We start from the raw sequence: 17,136 nt of genomic DNA, 5'->3' as shown, positions 1-17,136 counted from the left end.
TGCAAGTATCCATTTTCAGGGCAAACCCAGAAGCAGTCTGTGTTAAGTAACTTGCTCAGTTACAAAACAGGCTGATAGAGGTGGAAAAAAGCAAGCCTTATATACTTGACCGTCTTGACTACAGAAAGCAGCTCAGAGACTTTATACTCTACACTAACAGCAAGACTAAGTCGAATTTATGAGCAAACTTTATAATGTTCTATTGAAACATACAGCTAAATCAGTCATACTATATTAAGAAAAATGTTGAAAGAGCAGGGCGGATATAGCTCCCGTCATGTTTAAGAGCTCTATTTATTTTAGGTAGGTGTGCATTTACTTATGTATGTATGTATGTATTTATTTATTGTGAATTTCACTACTTACATTGTTGTCACCAGATTAAGGACTTCATGATGCTGGCAGTTTAAGTTTGAGTATAAGATTACTCTCTAGTGTCAACTTCTTAGTGCAAGAAATCTGGAAAAAGCCAAAAATTATGGTGTGACGAAGGACTAAAAATTGGCCCAAATTTTAAACACTGCCCTTTAAACTTAAAATGTTGCCAGAATACCAGATATTGCATTAACGTGCATTTTCTGAAGGATAGAATGTCTGTAACTCAAATGTGTGGCTTTATTTAGTGACCTCAGTTCACAGTGATTTGCCAGAAAACAACAAATTTTATGAGCAACAGACTAAAAATATGAAGAAAACATCTGGACATTCTACACAAATCTGGGCAGTTGACAGGTATGCTCACTAAACCTTTTATCATCTGCTTTCGAAAACGTCCAGTTTCAACCCAGAATTAGGGCACATTAAAAACTATCAGGAAAAACTGTATAGATTTCATTACATGCCACCACTGGTGACACTGGAGCTATGTGTTGAGCCATTGATTAGAACCATGAATAGAAAGCAGAGAAGTAGCTATGCTGAAAGGTGATTGAAGTGAGCATAAGGTTCATACTTATTGCAGGCAATGAGGCAATGAAAGAGAGAGACCTGGGGTTCTTAATCAGAAGAAAGAAAGCAGAACAGGATCAGCTTTTACAGCAGGTTCCAGAGAATGAGAATTTTGGAAGAAAGCCCTCTGCCTTGGCAAAAGCTACTCTTAGTTTCAGCAGCCAACATATCTCTCAAGACTTACATTATGTGTTGCAATGTTTTCTAACTCAAGACTGATTGTTGTTATTTAATAGCTGATCGCAGGTAATATTTAAAATGTCTTGACTATTTGTATTCATTTTTCACTTGTACACTGTAATACCTTTCTTTTTATTAACATGTTACACTTTTAAATAGATTATCCCCCGGATTCATGAAGCTTGGCGCAAGGCCGGTGTAAGGCCTGTGCTGGCCGTGCGGCGTATAAATGGTGTAGTAGCGCCATATGCATATTAATGAAGGTGCGCCGCTACCACATCCACATGCATAGGACACGTGTGTGAGTGCATGGGGTGTTACTAAGCTGCGCCCGGAGGCGTGTCAATGTCGGCTGGCGATGAGCAACCTAAACTGCTGAATATTATAGCCTGCCTGCAATAGTAATCGCACCTATCAGTGTCCGTGGATAATGAAACGTATGCAAAGCATGCAAGACAGTTCCCGGCCACACAAAATGGAGAACCAAACAGAAATGCACGCAACATAATATAAGTTTCCGTCCATGGAACAAATTATATTTAAAATCGTGTGTCCGTAATGTACTGCACTGTCAGAAGTTATACCCAGTGGAAGTGAAGCACATCATGACAGCGCGCCGCCAATACACACGTCTAGCCCCATGGGTATGGTCACCAGCAGTCCCACAGTGGTAGTGATAGTACACAGCAGGGCAGTTGTGGCTAAATAACAACCGTAAAGAAACCTGACAGTCCAAATTGTATACTAAACACACACAAACATATGTATACTAAAATGTGCTATACACATGAACAGGAACGTAACCGTCACATACACATAGGATGCTATATGCGGAACCGGGATATCCAAAAGTAGAACCCATGCATGCAAATGCAATACTCAACAACCCCAGTATAGCACATAAACCGCACCCATGTCTGAATGTCCACCAAATCCAGCTACCAGCCTTGCGCATCCGTACACCTGCACATAGCGAGTATTCCCCATATGTAGTAGGAAGTATCATCCTAGGCAGTGTCTGGATTGCAAATATGTATCCCACGATTGTAAACATCCCATCACAGGTACGTAAATCAAAATGCCCGCGCGTTAATGTTACGGCAAAATGTGTGTACATCCCGCGTGGGATAAGTAACCTGTTGAAACGTCAGAGTTGTTTACCTGCCACGGTGTCCATTACTGTACACATCTGGACAAAACATGTATGTGTAGTCATGGTACTGTTCAGTTTCTACACAGACATGCAATTTATACTACGCAGGATGGAACAGCTGTCCACCATGCAGGTCACCCCACTAGGGTTGCCACCTGTTCAGATGGCCAAGGTGGGACATCCCTTGTAGAAATGTGAGAATTTGCAGGATAAAACATACCCCCGGCCAGTGCAAAGGACAGAATTACACGTGTATGCCAAGATAAAAGCTTATGCCATAGCATTTGAATAGCTTATGCTATCCCAAATAATAGTTATGTGTACCAGATACAAAATACCTGTATCATGCAACTAGTACAGAAAATAAGAAATATATTACTGTCTTAAAATCACAGGACATTTGCCATGTCTTAGGTGTCGTCGCAGGACACAACTGTCCAAAGTGCAAACTCGCAAAGAGGAACAAGTGGTAACCCTACTCCCGACTGAATTATCAACAGTATATATTCAACTCAATCACATACCGACACCACCTCTCAACCTATTACAGCAACAAAACCTGGACAAAGCCTAAAAGGATGGGTGGACAAATGGGGACAGATGTAATTACTGCTTCGAAAGTTCACTGAATAATAGTATGTACATAAGCAGGAAATGTTGTGAAGGATGTGGGGTAGTCCCCAGTATTACAGAGGTCAGTACATATATACTGTAACAAACCGTCACATATGTTGACTGTACTACTGCATACCTGTAGTTAATTCATAGTTACGTCATGTGCAAAATAATAACCCTCGTAAGAATGAATACAGGAAATAGTCAAATGTGAATGGGAACACCACTCACCGTGGATTATGTATCGTAACCACCCCACCCATATTATGTATTGCCAACATCATAAGCTGCTGACAGGTGCCCAAACACCTGTGTCTGTAAACAGATTAAATGTTTAAAATGGACAATCCCTGTCCATGTGCTTTGTCTGACATTTGACCTGTAACCTGTAGTTAATTCATAGTTACATCATGTGCAAAATAATAACCCTCGTAAGAATGAATACAGGAAATAGTCAAATGTGAATGGGAACACCACTCACCGTGGATTATGTATCGTAACCACCCCACCCATATTATGTATTGCCAACATCATAAGCTGCTGACAGGTGCCCAAACACCTGTGTCTGTAAACAGATTAAATGTTTAAAATGGACAATCCCTGTCCATGTGCTTTGTCTGACATTTGAACACGGTCAGGGCAGTTCCGTTCACCAGTCGGACAAGCCTAAACCCAGATCACCACATGAACACCCTGACAATTAAAGACCTGTATGTGTCAGGAATATAAGCCTTTGGGTTCTGAATATCCCTGCAGTGATGAAATATGCAGCTTGGGTCCAGAGCAGTAGGGAATAGGGAATATGTAACATGTAGTACCGCATTTTTCCCAGCAGGAGAATGGATGCCTGTGAAGTAAGTGAAGCTGTGAGGCATATGTTAATGTAGCTATGTACTATGGGTATGCATATAAATGAGTCAGAACACCAAATGTATACTGGTTACAGCATCCGGCCAACGTGAATGCAGTCCCGGTTGAACAACAACTACAGCACATATAATGTGAAAGTGTAATGAATGCGTCTGTGCTGTACAGACAGTTAAATATGTAAAGGTGAACGTGTGTTTCGCAAACGTCCGTTAACCGGATTACAGATAATTACTGGTACTGTCACAAGTAATAAAGCTCATGCAAGCACAAAGACTTAGTAAACATATGTAACCCACAATAAGGATATGAATGCGCCAGCGTAACCACAATAAGGAAATGCAAGTGCCTGTGTGTGTGATCCGCTCACAGCATAGTAAATGAATGCTGTTTCCCCCACGTTAGTTATATATGGCTCAAACCCGTTAACCTCATAAAGTATGAAACCGGACGAAGCCATGGAAACTACCGGTACAAATAGGGACAAACCCCAGATATGTGCCAGAACAAACATAGAAAGTGGATAGAATAACGGGTGTGTCAGTAGCATGGATTCTCTGAAGGGTATGCAGTCGTAACCTGAACTGCTTGCCAGAAATCCCCACCGTAAGTCTCAAATGAAATGCCACTACTTTGCCAGATAGACACAGGTTTATGTAAAACACAGCGAAGATAAAGGGGCAAGCAGCTGTACACTCTGCGACAATCCGTATAGTGGAAAGGTATGGTATGGATATAGATATATGTGTATACACATAATCCACAGATGTAAACCAAAGCAAGTTATGAAATGAGGATTGTACATGTATATATGTATACACAACAGACTTATGTCCCATAGATATGACATATGTACATAAATAGGCGACGTTATATCTAATATGGGTAGACAAACAGACATGCAGGAAAGGTGAATAAACCGCAGCATTCAAAAACATTGGCCAGAAAGTGACAGTCCAGCAAGTTCTACACTTTAAACATGCAAATAGGTGTCCATTGCAGGACTCCATAAATTGAAATACGTAGTGTCAACCGACATTGACGCAAAAGAAGTGACCACAGCAAATACGAAATAGCTGTACATGCAACAGTATCAGGTGCAAGGGTGATAGAATGTATGATGTACGAACTGATATCCGGAGAGTGGGGAGTGCATATAAGTGTCTCCACACTTCAGTAACGCACACATTAAACATGTGTAATGGGTACTGTAGAGGGTTGTCAGGTATCGGAATCATGGGTATGCAGAAATGGGCCTAGGTGTTGTTTGGCAGGGATTTCGTAGGCCCGCCCCGTGGGAGTGATGTGGGTATAGCACTCTCCTGTATTCTCAATAATGGGGCAAACCATCCACTGGATATTGCGGAAACCATTTTGGCAATATGTAGGGACCTATATCAGTGTCATATAGGCGATTATCATGGATGGACATGCGTATGACCAAGATGGTACCCATAACTGGCAAACTGTCAGAATAACACAGCTGCACTAAGGCATAGTACATGAAATACAAATAGGGACTATATTAGATATACCCCAGACAAAGTCAGAACGTTGTGAGAATACTGGCGTACCCATGAATATGGATGTTATGAGTGTTACTAATCATGTAATGGAAATGTCAGTCACTATTATCTACCGCACAGTCCGTAATGCCTTGCCAGCAATTTACCAGAAAGGCACATCACTATGACAAATGTAACAAGGTCAAACGTCAGGGTGTTTACCCATAATGTGTACAGGTTAGGGGTATGAAGGTAACCTGTCCAAAATACATGTACAGAACTACTGATACTAGGTGGACAGGTGAGAAGAAAGACATCAGGACAAATGAGAAAACATGTACAAGTCACACGCATGTACACCGACAAATGTGAATGACAACGTATGCCCTGTGAATGTCAATGTGGAAGGTTAATAGACACAAACGTAATGTGTCCCTCAGGGTGTCATGCAGTGTCACCGTAACAATGTCCAGTCCCCCAGACACGTATGTGAGCTCTGCCACTGACGGAAAGCGCAAATACCGGCGCACACATACGGTACATGATAGACCAATTAGTGTGGATAAGCAGCTGTTGGCCTGTGTGAGGAATACAACTGTCTGGGTGGGTGTGTCCTGCAATATAAATGTAATGGCATGTGGCCTGTGATGCCGCCATACAGTGTGTGTATTGGTGTCAGAAAGTTGATATTTTGTTACAGACACATACTCCGCAACTGTACAGATTTACGATGAATGTGCAGAGTTCTGCCTCATATGTTTGGTGTGGTCCACGTAACAGTAACATTCTGGCACTTCCATGATAACTGAAGACATGAAATAATGACAAACATGTGCGTAAGACACCAACTCCGACAGAAAAGCCATACTAATGCAAAGCCTATTATTGTGTCAACTATTTACATTTGTAAGAGCAACATGTCAATACTGTCCCTATGTGTCCCACTATCAAATAAGGCCTTGTCCAGCAACTTGCTCTAGGAGGTGGAGTGGTATGAACAGAAACAGATACATGTGTGAGGAAACAGCAATGTCGACTGCAAGATAACGCAGAAGGTATGAAATGCGCTGCAGTAGGACGTGCAGTACTGTCCGCAGGTATGTGCTGACATGTCAAATGACACAGCAGTCTACATGAAGAACCTTTAGGGCTGTCACCTTTACAAATGATGGTACTGGGACATACCCACAGCCATGCACACAGCACAAATAGACATATACACATCAAAACTAGGCCATGATACATGAAGCCTCCGGCGTGTACGAGTACAGTGAGAGTACAGCAAGGATAGATGTCTGCCAAGATATACAGCAAATGCCTGTAAGGGCGTGTAACACCGCCCGTAACACTGACGTTGCATGGACAATGTTGGGAGTTGCAACATACCCCATTGGTATGTGAAAGCTATGCAAATATGTGATACATGAAACAGTCAGCTGTCCATGCAAGAGCAGGGTTATGGGCAGAAAATAGATTTTATATATATATATATATATAGAGAGAGAGAGATACAGACATAGACACACACACATGTGGCAGGGCTGGTAATCGAACCTACATATGACTACCCTATCACACTACAGCATGACGCATTTACAGAACATGCTACCGAGACTACTAAACACAGCAGACACACAGGCATTCTACTAGGTGCGTGTCAACATCCGCAAAGACAAAGACGGCAGCAGGATACATCTGTGTTGCGAAGCGTCTAATAGCATAACCTGAGTCCTCAGGCGGACGGGAGCATGCACACACACACATCTGGCTGGCCTGGGAATTGAACCTACACTAACTACCCTATCACACTACAGCATGATGCATTTACAGAATGTGCTACCGAGACTATTGAACACAGCACTCCCAGAGGCATACTTCTAGGTGGGTGACATCATCCGCAAAGGCAAAGACGCCGATAGGGAATGTATGTGTTGTGAGGCATCTAAAAGTATTACTGTGTCCCCAGGCAGCTGGAAACACACGCACACATACACTTGGAAGGGCCGGGAGTTGAACACACACCTACCTATTCTAGCACACTACAGCATTATGCATTTACAGAACGCGCTACCGAGATTAGTAAACACAGCACTCTCAGAGGCATACTTCTAGGTGGGTGACATCATCCGCAAAGGCAAAGACGCTGATAGGGAATGTATGTGTTGTGAGGCATCTAAAAGCATTACTGTGTCCCCAGGCAGCTGGAAACACACGCACACACACACACACACACACACACACACTTGGAAGGGCCGGGAGTTGAACACACACCTACCTACTCTAATACACTACAGCATTATGCATTTACAGAACGCGCTACCAAGATTACTGAACACAGCACTCTCAGAGGCAGACTTCTAGGTGGGTGACATCAGCCGCAAAGGCAAAGACGCCGATAGGGAATGTATATGTTGTGAGGCATCTAAAAGCATTAATGTGTCCCCAGGCAGCTGGAAACACATGCACACACACACACACACACTCTTGGAAGGGCCAAGAACACACACCTACCTATTCTAGCACACTACAGCATTATGCATTTACAGAACGCGCTACCGAGATTAGTAAACACAGCACTCTCAGAGGCATACTTCTAGGTGGGTGACATCATCCGCAAAGGCAAAGATGCCGATAGGGAATGTATGTGTTGTGAGGCATCTAAAAGCATTACTGTGTCCCCAGGCAGCTGGAAACACACGCACACACTTGGAAGGGCCGGGAGTTGAACACACACCTACCTACTCTAACACACTACAGCATAACGCATTTACAGAACGCGCTACTGAGATTACTGAACACAGCACTCTCAGAGGCATACTTCTAGGTGGGTGACATCATCCGCAAAGGCAAAGACGCCGATAGGGAATGTATGTGTTGTGAGGCATCTAAAAGCATTACTGTGTCCCCAGGCAGCTGGAAACACACGCACATACACACACTTGGAAGAGCCGGGAGTTGAACACACACCTACCTACTCTAATACACTACAGCATTACGCATTTACAGAATGTGCTACCGAGATAACTGAACACAGCACTGTCAGAGGCATTCTTCTAGGTGGGTGACATCATCCGCAAAGGCAAAGACGCCGATAGGGAATGTATGTGTTGTGAGGCATCTAAAAGCATTACTGTGTCCCCAGGCAACTGGAAATACCTGCACACACACACACACTTGGAAGGGCCGGGAATTGAACACACACCTACCTACCCTAACACATTACAGCATTACGCATTTACAGAACGCGCTACTGAGATTACTGAATACAGCACTCTCAGAGGCATACTTCTAGGTGGGTGATATCATCCGCAAAGGCAAAGATGCCGATAGGGAATGTATGTGTTGTGAGGCATCTAAAAGCATTACTGTGTCCCCAGGCAGCTGGAAACACACGCACACACACACTTGGAAGGGCCGAGAGTTGAACACACACCTACCTACTCTAACACACTACAGCATTACGCATTTACAGAATGCGCTACCGAGATTACTGAACACAGCACTCTCAGAGGCATACTTCTAGGTGGGTGACATCATCCGCAAAGGCAAAGACGCCGATAAGGAATGTATGTGTTGTGAGGCATCTAAAAGCATTACTGTGTCCCCAGGCAGCTGGAAACACACACACACACACACACACCTAGAAGGGCCAGGAGTTGAACATACACCTACCTACTTTAACACACTACAGCATTTACAGAATGCGCTACCGGGATTACTGAACACAGCACTCCCAGAGGCATACTTCTAGGTGGGTGACATCATCCACAAAGGCAAAGATTCTGATAGGGAATGTTTAGAGGGTGAGCGGTCTGAAAGCTTATTACCGTCCCAAGGTAGACGTACACAAACATGCCAGTGCTGTCAACGGGCCAACTAAATATCTACGGAGCACAACAACACTGAATAGATACGGGATGCGCCACAGACAGTACACCCTTCGAGAGAGCAATAAGTGTGTTCAATGTAGGCATCCATCGTGACATTGAAATTGGACATCTGGTGCCTGGATGACCACCATGGCTATACAGGATGTCAATGGCCATGCCCACACGCTTAGTATCACATGTCTGTTTGGAATGTACTGTGTGTCCATCTACACAATGGCGTACTGGGCATGCTCACACACTTAGCTGTTGCAAAGGGCCATCTTGCATGCACACAGAGTCTAATCACGGAGGGGCGCAGTGTGGAATGTACTGTGTGTCCATCTACACAACGGCGTACTGGGCATGCTCACACACTTAGCTGTTGCAAAGGGCCATCTTGAATGCACACAGAGTCTAATCATGGAGAGGCACAGTGTGGAATGTACAGTGTGTCCATCTACACAACGGCGTACTGGGCATGCTCACACACTTAGCTGTTGCAAAGGGCCATCTTGCATGCACACAGAGTCTAATCACAGAGGGGCGCAGTGTGGAATGTACTGTGTGTCCATCTACACAACGGCATACTGGGCATGCTCACACACTTAGCTGTTGCAAAGGGCCATCTTGCATGCACACGGAGTCTAATCACGGAGGGGCGCAGTGTGGAATGTACTGTGTGTCCATCTACACAACGGTGTACTGGGCATGCTCACACACTTAGCTGTTGCAAAGGGCCATCTTGCATGCACACGAGTCTAATCACGGAGGGGCGCAGTGTGGAATGTACTGTGTGTCCATCTACACAACGGCGTACTGGGCATGCTCACACACTTAGCTGTTGCAAAGGGCCATCTTGCATGCACACGGAGTCTAATCACGGAGGGGAGCAGTGTGGAATGTACTGTGTGTCCATCTACACAACGGCATACTGGGCATGCTCACACACTTAGCAGTTGCAAAGGGCAATCTTGCATGCAGATGGAGTGTACACACAGAAGGGCACATTAAGGTATAACTGCCCTCACACACAGGGCGGTCACACATGCAGTGACCTGTACACACACAGCTGCCATCACAGCTGTCACAGGTGCATGTCACACACGTACACTGCAGTGTACACTGTAGCTGTCATGTCAGCACCATTTCGTTGGTGCAGCACTACACAGCCGTACGGTCCCACAACACCATGTGACACATGACCACTGGGCTGTACAGCGGTGTACACCAGCTGTGCAGAGTACACATGTACCAACAGGGATCCAACAGGTGTTATGCATTGCAATGATACCAGTGTACATGAACAGGTCGGCTCAATACATACCATGGCCCTTACACAGCTCTGACACCTGACTGTTGCTGTACACCAATGAACACATGTCTGGGTACATCATACATGTGATTGTGTAGATGTGTGCATGGACTGCACACGCAACACATACATACATGGCCTTTGATGTACCTCATGCATAACACTGGCCTAATCAATGCTACACATGCAAATTGAAGGTGGGCCCATGTCTGTTGAATGCTCACACTACAGGAGGTAGCAGTGTTGACCGGGACACATACCCTTGTACTGGTCGCCTGTGACACCCGTGATATCATACCGCAGTCCATGTGTTATGTATGTCAACACACATGTCCAACAATAGCAATGCATACAAACATGGCAACAGGAGACACATGTGACATCTGTACTGTGCATGCAGCAAACATGCATGTGCAGTGGCCCATGTCCGTAACATAGTTGCACCTACCTACGACATGCAGATGCAATGCAGACCCATCACTGACATCTGTATACGGTGACATACAAACAGCACATATGGAGGGATGTGTGTACATAACGTGGTGAACCACCTGTCTAGATGTATGTGTGCAGGGGGTGGCTCACAGTTGTGACACACACCATCCTATCATGCCATGTGCTAACTGTACGCTATGTCGCTGTTACGTGACGGTGCTGGCATAATGCATACACAGCGGTCAGGTGTTAACAACTATATGTCATATGGCACCTGTAACACCTACAACCTCCTGTGTGTATATAGCAGCACATTTGCCAGATATAGCGTTGGTACACATAATGCAATCAATACCGCTGCATATCCAGCAAACGTGTCATCATATGGCTGGTGTATCATTCCCAGCACTGCCATGTGTGTCCAAATGTGTGACCAGGGATGATACATATCGCAGGGAATATGTCCCAGTTGCTACACATCCCTGTACACCATTGTAGAGAACTGTACATACGTCAGTGTGGGAAGCATGATGTTCGCCGGTGATGTGCATCACACACATCGGCTGTCCGTATACACATGTGTGGTCACCACAGTGTGTGTGTGTCTGTATGTATGTCTGGTGCTTGGTGTGTGTATGCTAATATACGGTGGGAAATTATCACTGGCCCCACGTGTTGACTAACCCGTAATGGTGATGCATTGCACAACCCTGCTGATGCCATAGGTCTCAGCCATACTGGCTACCTGTGCATGTCCCTTCTCTGTGACACTTCGTGTGGGTGCATAGTACTGTGAGGGTGATGACCACACAGGCAAGGGTCCCCAGCTGGACACTATGGGGTGTGCATTATAGTGGTGTACACCCCGTGACTGCGGCCATGTTCACGTACTGTTACGGGTCCTACTGCTGCACAGTGTGGCCTCCAGCTACCAAGTGACACCTCATATCATCATTGGCCAGGCCGCTGTGTATAACCCCTGCACCATGTCAATATACCTGTAATGTGTCCTGCTATGTATGTCACGTCTCTGTCCAGTGTAGCCTGTGGCACTGACCACATGCGTCAGGTGCAGTATATGTGCGGACATCTGTGTCATGTTTGTGTGTCCAACAGTCAGGATGAGGGTACATGTAGCATGCTGATATTGCCAGACGTGCCTGTGTGTACTCCACAGTTACACGTGGGGGACTGCAAACACTGCTACCTGTAGGCACATGCAAGTACACCATAGGAGGGAACCAGGGTATCACAACCAACATGGTGCTACAGATGTAACCGAGACACATACCGTGAACACATCACAATGCATGCTGCACCTGCACTACATGGTGTGACTGGTGCATGTTGACAGTACACAACCTATGTCACATACACAACTCAGTATTCACACACAACCACTGCAACATACACATCCCTCTCTATGCATACACAGGTATTACATACACCTCTCACTATGCTGTTCACCCTGTGCATCAGAATATTTGTGCATAACCCTGCACCGATGATGTGGATGACAGGGATGTGGCACAGGCATCATCATATGCACAGGGTGATACGTTTGCCAGGGGCATAGGCTGCACCAATGGATAACATCATGTGTGTGTGTAAAGGCCGGTGAGTTGACTGGACATATCTGTGCAGAATGCATGTGGATGTTGTGGAGCCCTACAGTTGTGTTTGCTGTGTGCGTGTATGTGTGTACACAGTTCTGCCATTTGTGATGCCTACACGGGGTATAATTGACAGCCCCAGATTGTACAGTGCAGGTTGTACAGCTCACTGTGTCCATCCATGGCCACGTGACCTGTGCCTGCCTGGGGTTGCACAGGCACTACCAGGTGGAGGTACAGAGTGGCTACTGTCCGACAACACATGTCCGCTGGAAACGTGTCCCCGCTGAGACCGTCCAGGGCCACGTCCACATGGCCTGCTGTGTCCTGGTGTTGACAGCGCAGCAGCAGCTGCACTGCTACTGCTACCGGCACTATGAAAGCGGGCATGTGAGGTGACACGGTCACGTCAACCTACACTAGGTGGTGTTGCTGGCCTACGTCCACGTGGCCTACGCCTCACTCCTACCAGGTGTTCCAGCACAGACAGCTCCCGCTCATGGATTGCCATGCCTCGGTCAAGGATACCGACCATTTCACCTAGTTGCCTATCCAGAACATTAGCAATCTGCTGTTGAGCATTTGCCAGTGCCTGGATGTTGTCATTTAGGGTATGGATAGCAGCCCTCTGCAGCCTCTGCCCTTCTCTGTTCTGCCATTCAGCACGTGCTTGTGTCGCCATTACAGTCTGGAACATGCGTCTGGTGATACCAGCTGCTGCACTCTGTCCTGCAGGTGCATGTCTGCCAGAGGTCCTCCTACGAGAAGCATCGGCCACATGCCTGTGTGGCACATCTGCAGTCATTACACTGACACCATGGTGTGTAGACACACCTTCTGTAGCCACCACACATTCCTGTTCCACACCAACAGACGCTGACTGTCCTTCCTCTATGGCCACCGGTGATGCGGTATGTGTTGGCAGCAGAACTGTGTGCGGGGAAGAGGGGGACATAGCTGGGATGGTAACCATTGGCACAGATTTAGCCCCTGACAACCTTGCCTGAACCTCATGCATATGTTCATCACCGCTATTATCTGTGGGGACACTAACATCAGATGGACCGCAGGAGGGTAACGCACCTACATCACCTGTGAATGCAAAGAAATACTGTAAAGTACAATAGACACAGACACACACACAGACACACAGACACACACAGACACACACACACACACACACACACACAGACACACACACACACACACACACACACACACACACACACACACACACACACACACACACACACACACACACACACACACACACACACAGACACACCATGCATGTGATTTGTCAGATGGCATGCAGCATGCCTGCGATAGAGCAGAGGGCATGCAGCTCAGACATTAATAGTGTTAGTAAGCATACCTCCCTGGAGTGCACACTACAGCAAACAGGTGTCATATCAGTAGCCATGCAGTTCACACAATCATGGTAGTATGCATGCATCTCCGTGATACACCATGTGGGCCAGAACAGGATAACAGTACACATGTCTGACGTGACCTTGACATGTAATTTGCTGACGTGCATTAACATGCATACATGTTTGACACAATGGTGTCCTGACACATGTACAGCATCATAATGGGCTTCACATTGCAGTGTTGTGTGTATGCCTTACAGATAGAATACATGTTTAGCAAATGTGCATGAGCACTGGAGGGTAGTGTGAGCCATCTACATTGCTATACAGTGTGAACTACAGACACTGTGCCATTGCATGGCAACACGAGGCATGTATGTTGCTGTAGAATGCATAATATGTACACATTGCATAGCCTTAACTGCAACACAGTGGTGATGTTCGACAGATCGTATATGGTAGACTTCAGTGACACCTCCAGTAGCTGTGCACAGGCTTTTAGGTTGTCCACTGTACCACATCAACTGTATAATCGGTCAACTAAGGCTATAATTGGACCATGTGTGGACAATGTGCAACAGGGTGTATACACATCCCATGTACTGTGTGGCTACATGTCTCTGGCCATCCCCCATGGCCATGTGTGCACATGTGGTGGCCAATTGTGTGTGATGGGCATCTTCTCCACATGTCTGTGAGGTCCCATATGACATACACCCATACATGTCAGATATGTCACATTCCACAGGTCTATGCAGACAACGGGTTGTATGTTTGGTATGTGGGGTATAGGTCATGTGATAGTGTGACAATATTGCAGACAAAACACTACATGTCTGGGACATGTCAGGTGGCACATCACAATGTGTGCACCTGATGCAGGGGCATATGACACGATGGTGACACTTGTGGGCTCCCCATATCACAGCTCACTGTGTGGTACTGTTTGTGTACCACACATTGTTCCAATGCATACTACATATGCCTCCATTGTAGAACACCTCCACCGTTGTATGCACAGCTGACCACACATGTCGCAATGACAAGTACTGTGATTTCAAGTCTGTGTATCATTACGTTTGCATATATTGTACATGGGTGGCGTGTGTGAATGCATGGTGGTGCGACCTGCATATCGTGACTGGAACAAACATCAGGTGTGCAAGTGTTAACTGGCCACATGGCAAATAGATCTGCACTGTAACATGCCTGATACTGATGACAGTCTCACCTGCAACAGACCCATGTCTGTGCGGCACGCCAGAGGTACCTGTATAGGGGTGACACACCAGTATGAACATTATCCATGACTGTATGACAGCCACAGGTTGCACTGTGAATGTGCACACATTCACCTGTGTAATAGCATATAGTATGCACATGTGTGCATACACAACGTAGCATACTGTATTATGCAGCATGTGTGTCCACATACCTGGCATATGTTGTTACTTTACATTATGTACAGTGACACATGCAACTACATGGGATATAATAGCCATATGTGCATTACTGACTTACCAGGCAACTTCAGGCTCATTGGTTGGGAGACACCCACCTCCACGATGGCAGCTAGTGTTTCTGGATGCTGTTCCCTGGGTGTCCCCAGACTGGCCAGTAGCTCCTCGGTGTGTGTGAGTGGGGGCTGGGTTGGAGGCCCACCACCTGTTCCACCTTGTTCCCTGGCGATTGCAGTGGCACGCTGTTTTGCATGTCATATCAGGTCCGTGCAGTGTCTGCGCACCTGCTGGTAGGTGCGGTTATGGCCACCCACATCGTTCACCCTCCTGCGTAGATCCTGCCACAGGTCATCCCGCTGCTGGGCATGCTGTGGCACATGGCTGAACAACAAGTCATAGTTGTCATGGAGCTGTGGGATGAGGACATCATCCTCCTGGCGGGTGTATGTTGGGAGGCGTATACGGGGCATTATCTGTAAAACATAATGATGGTGACAGGTCAGAGTTTCAGAGATGTACAGAGATACTGCTGCACATACATTTCTATGACATATACTGCATCTGCACAGTTATCTTTGCAAAGCACCATGACACTGACACGACTGACGTGTTTGTCTCACACATGTCACACTCATTATGCATTGGATATCATCACCATATATGTGTGTCACCTCATTACAGTGTTCATACTCCATGTAAATGCTGTCTTGCTGTGGGCATGTCTATTTGCCTGCACTTGTGTTCTTACCTATCTGCACATGCCTTGATGTGTCCATGGTACTACTGTTGACCTGGATGCTGTGTATATGTCACATATCAACACAGACACAGCCGGAATGGACTTGAGCAGTGACAATGCACACATACGCATGGACACCTATACATGCATGTGTTTTGCCATATACATCTACACAGCACTGTACAACTGTTCAACATCCTGACACGGATCGCCTGTATTACACATGTGATAGACATGGGACAATGGATAGTCAGACGACATTCGCAGGGATGGTCATTAACCATAGCATGTGCGGGCATGGTTTCCACGCTGTTACAGATGGCCATTGTGCCACCGCAAGCTGCATCAGTGCCACATTACTGATCCAGTCAGTTGATAGTACATCTACCATGCGGCCATCACACCATGTATGACTGGGATGACATCTGCAGCTTTGATGGACAGGGTTGCATGGTATGGCGGGAGTATGTCACATATATGGCACAGGGATATGTCCAGCCTGTGGCGATCCTAGTATTAGGACGGTGGCTGTCCATGACATATGTCATATAGATCAGGATATGGACATGTAGCATGTCCATCATCATGGTGTAGCAAATGTCCTTCTGCAAGGTAGACGGCATGCTGCATAGTGGAGGTGTGGATTGTGAAGGCTGTTATCGCACATCCATGCATAGCCATTACCCCTTACAGGTGGTATGTGATCCAATATTGGTCACCACAGTGCTGTATATGCCTGGCCAGTGATCTCAGTGCTCATGGATGGCACCATGACATGACATGGGTACCTCAGATGACTACCTAAGGGGCCTGGAGACGTCACCATGTTGGGGGTGCACTGCACAGCACCATCCCTTACACAGTGTCTATAATGTTGACCACAGCCTAGGTAGCAGTTTATGGGTACAGGGATGTTCACCTAGCGGTGACACTGCTGGTATCATCCATCAGACTGTGCACATATGTGACACACCTCACACACACAGCCCATTCTGTATGTTGTTCACAACACTGACACAGCTAAACTGATAGGTCATGGCCATTCACAGCCTTACATACACAGATGC

Source organism: Protopterus annectens, chromosome 6.part0, assembly GCF_019279795.1.
Source record: "Protopterus annectens isolate FY-2018-M chromosome 6.part0, PAN1.0, whole genome shotgun sequence".
In the NCBI taxonomy this organism is placed as follows: Eukaryota; Metazoa; Chordata; order Ceratodontiformes; family Protopteridae; genus Protopterus; species Protopterus annectens.
Note: the sequence above shows the minus strand (reverse complement) of the source record.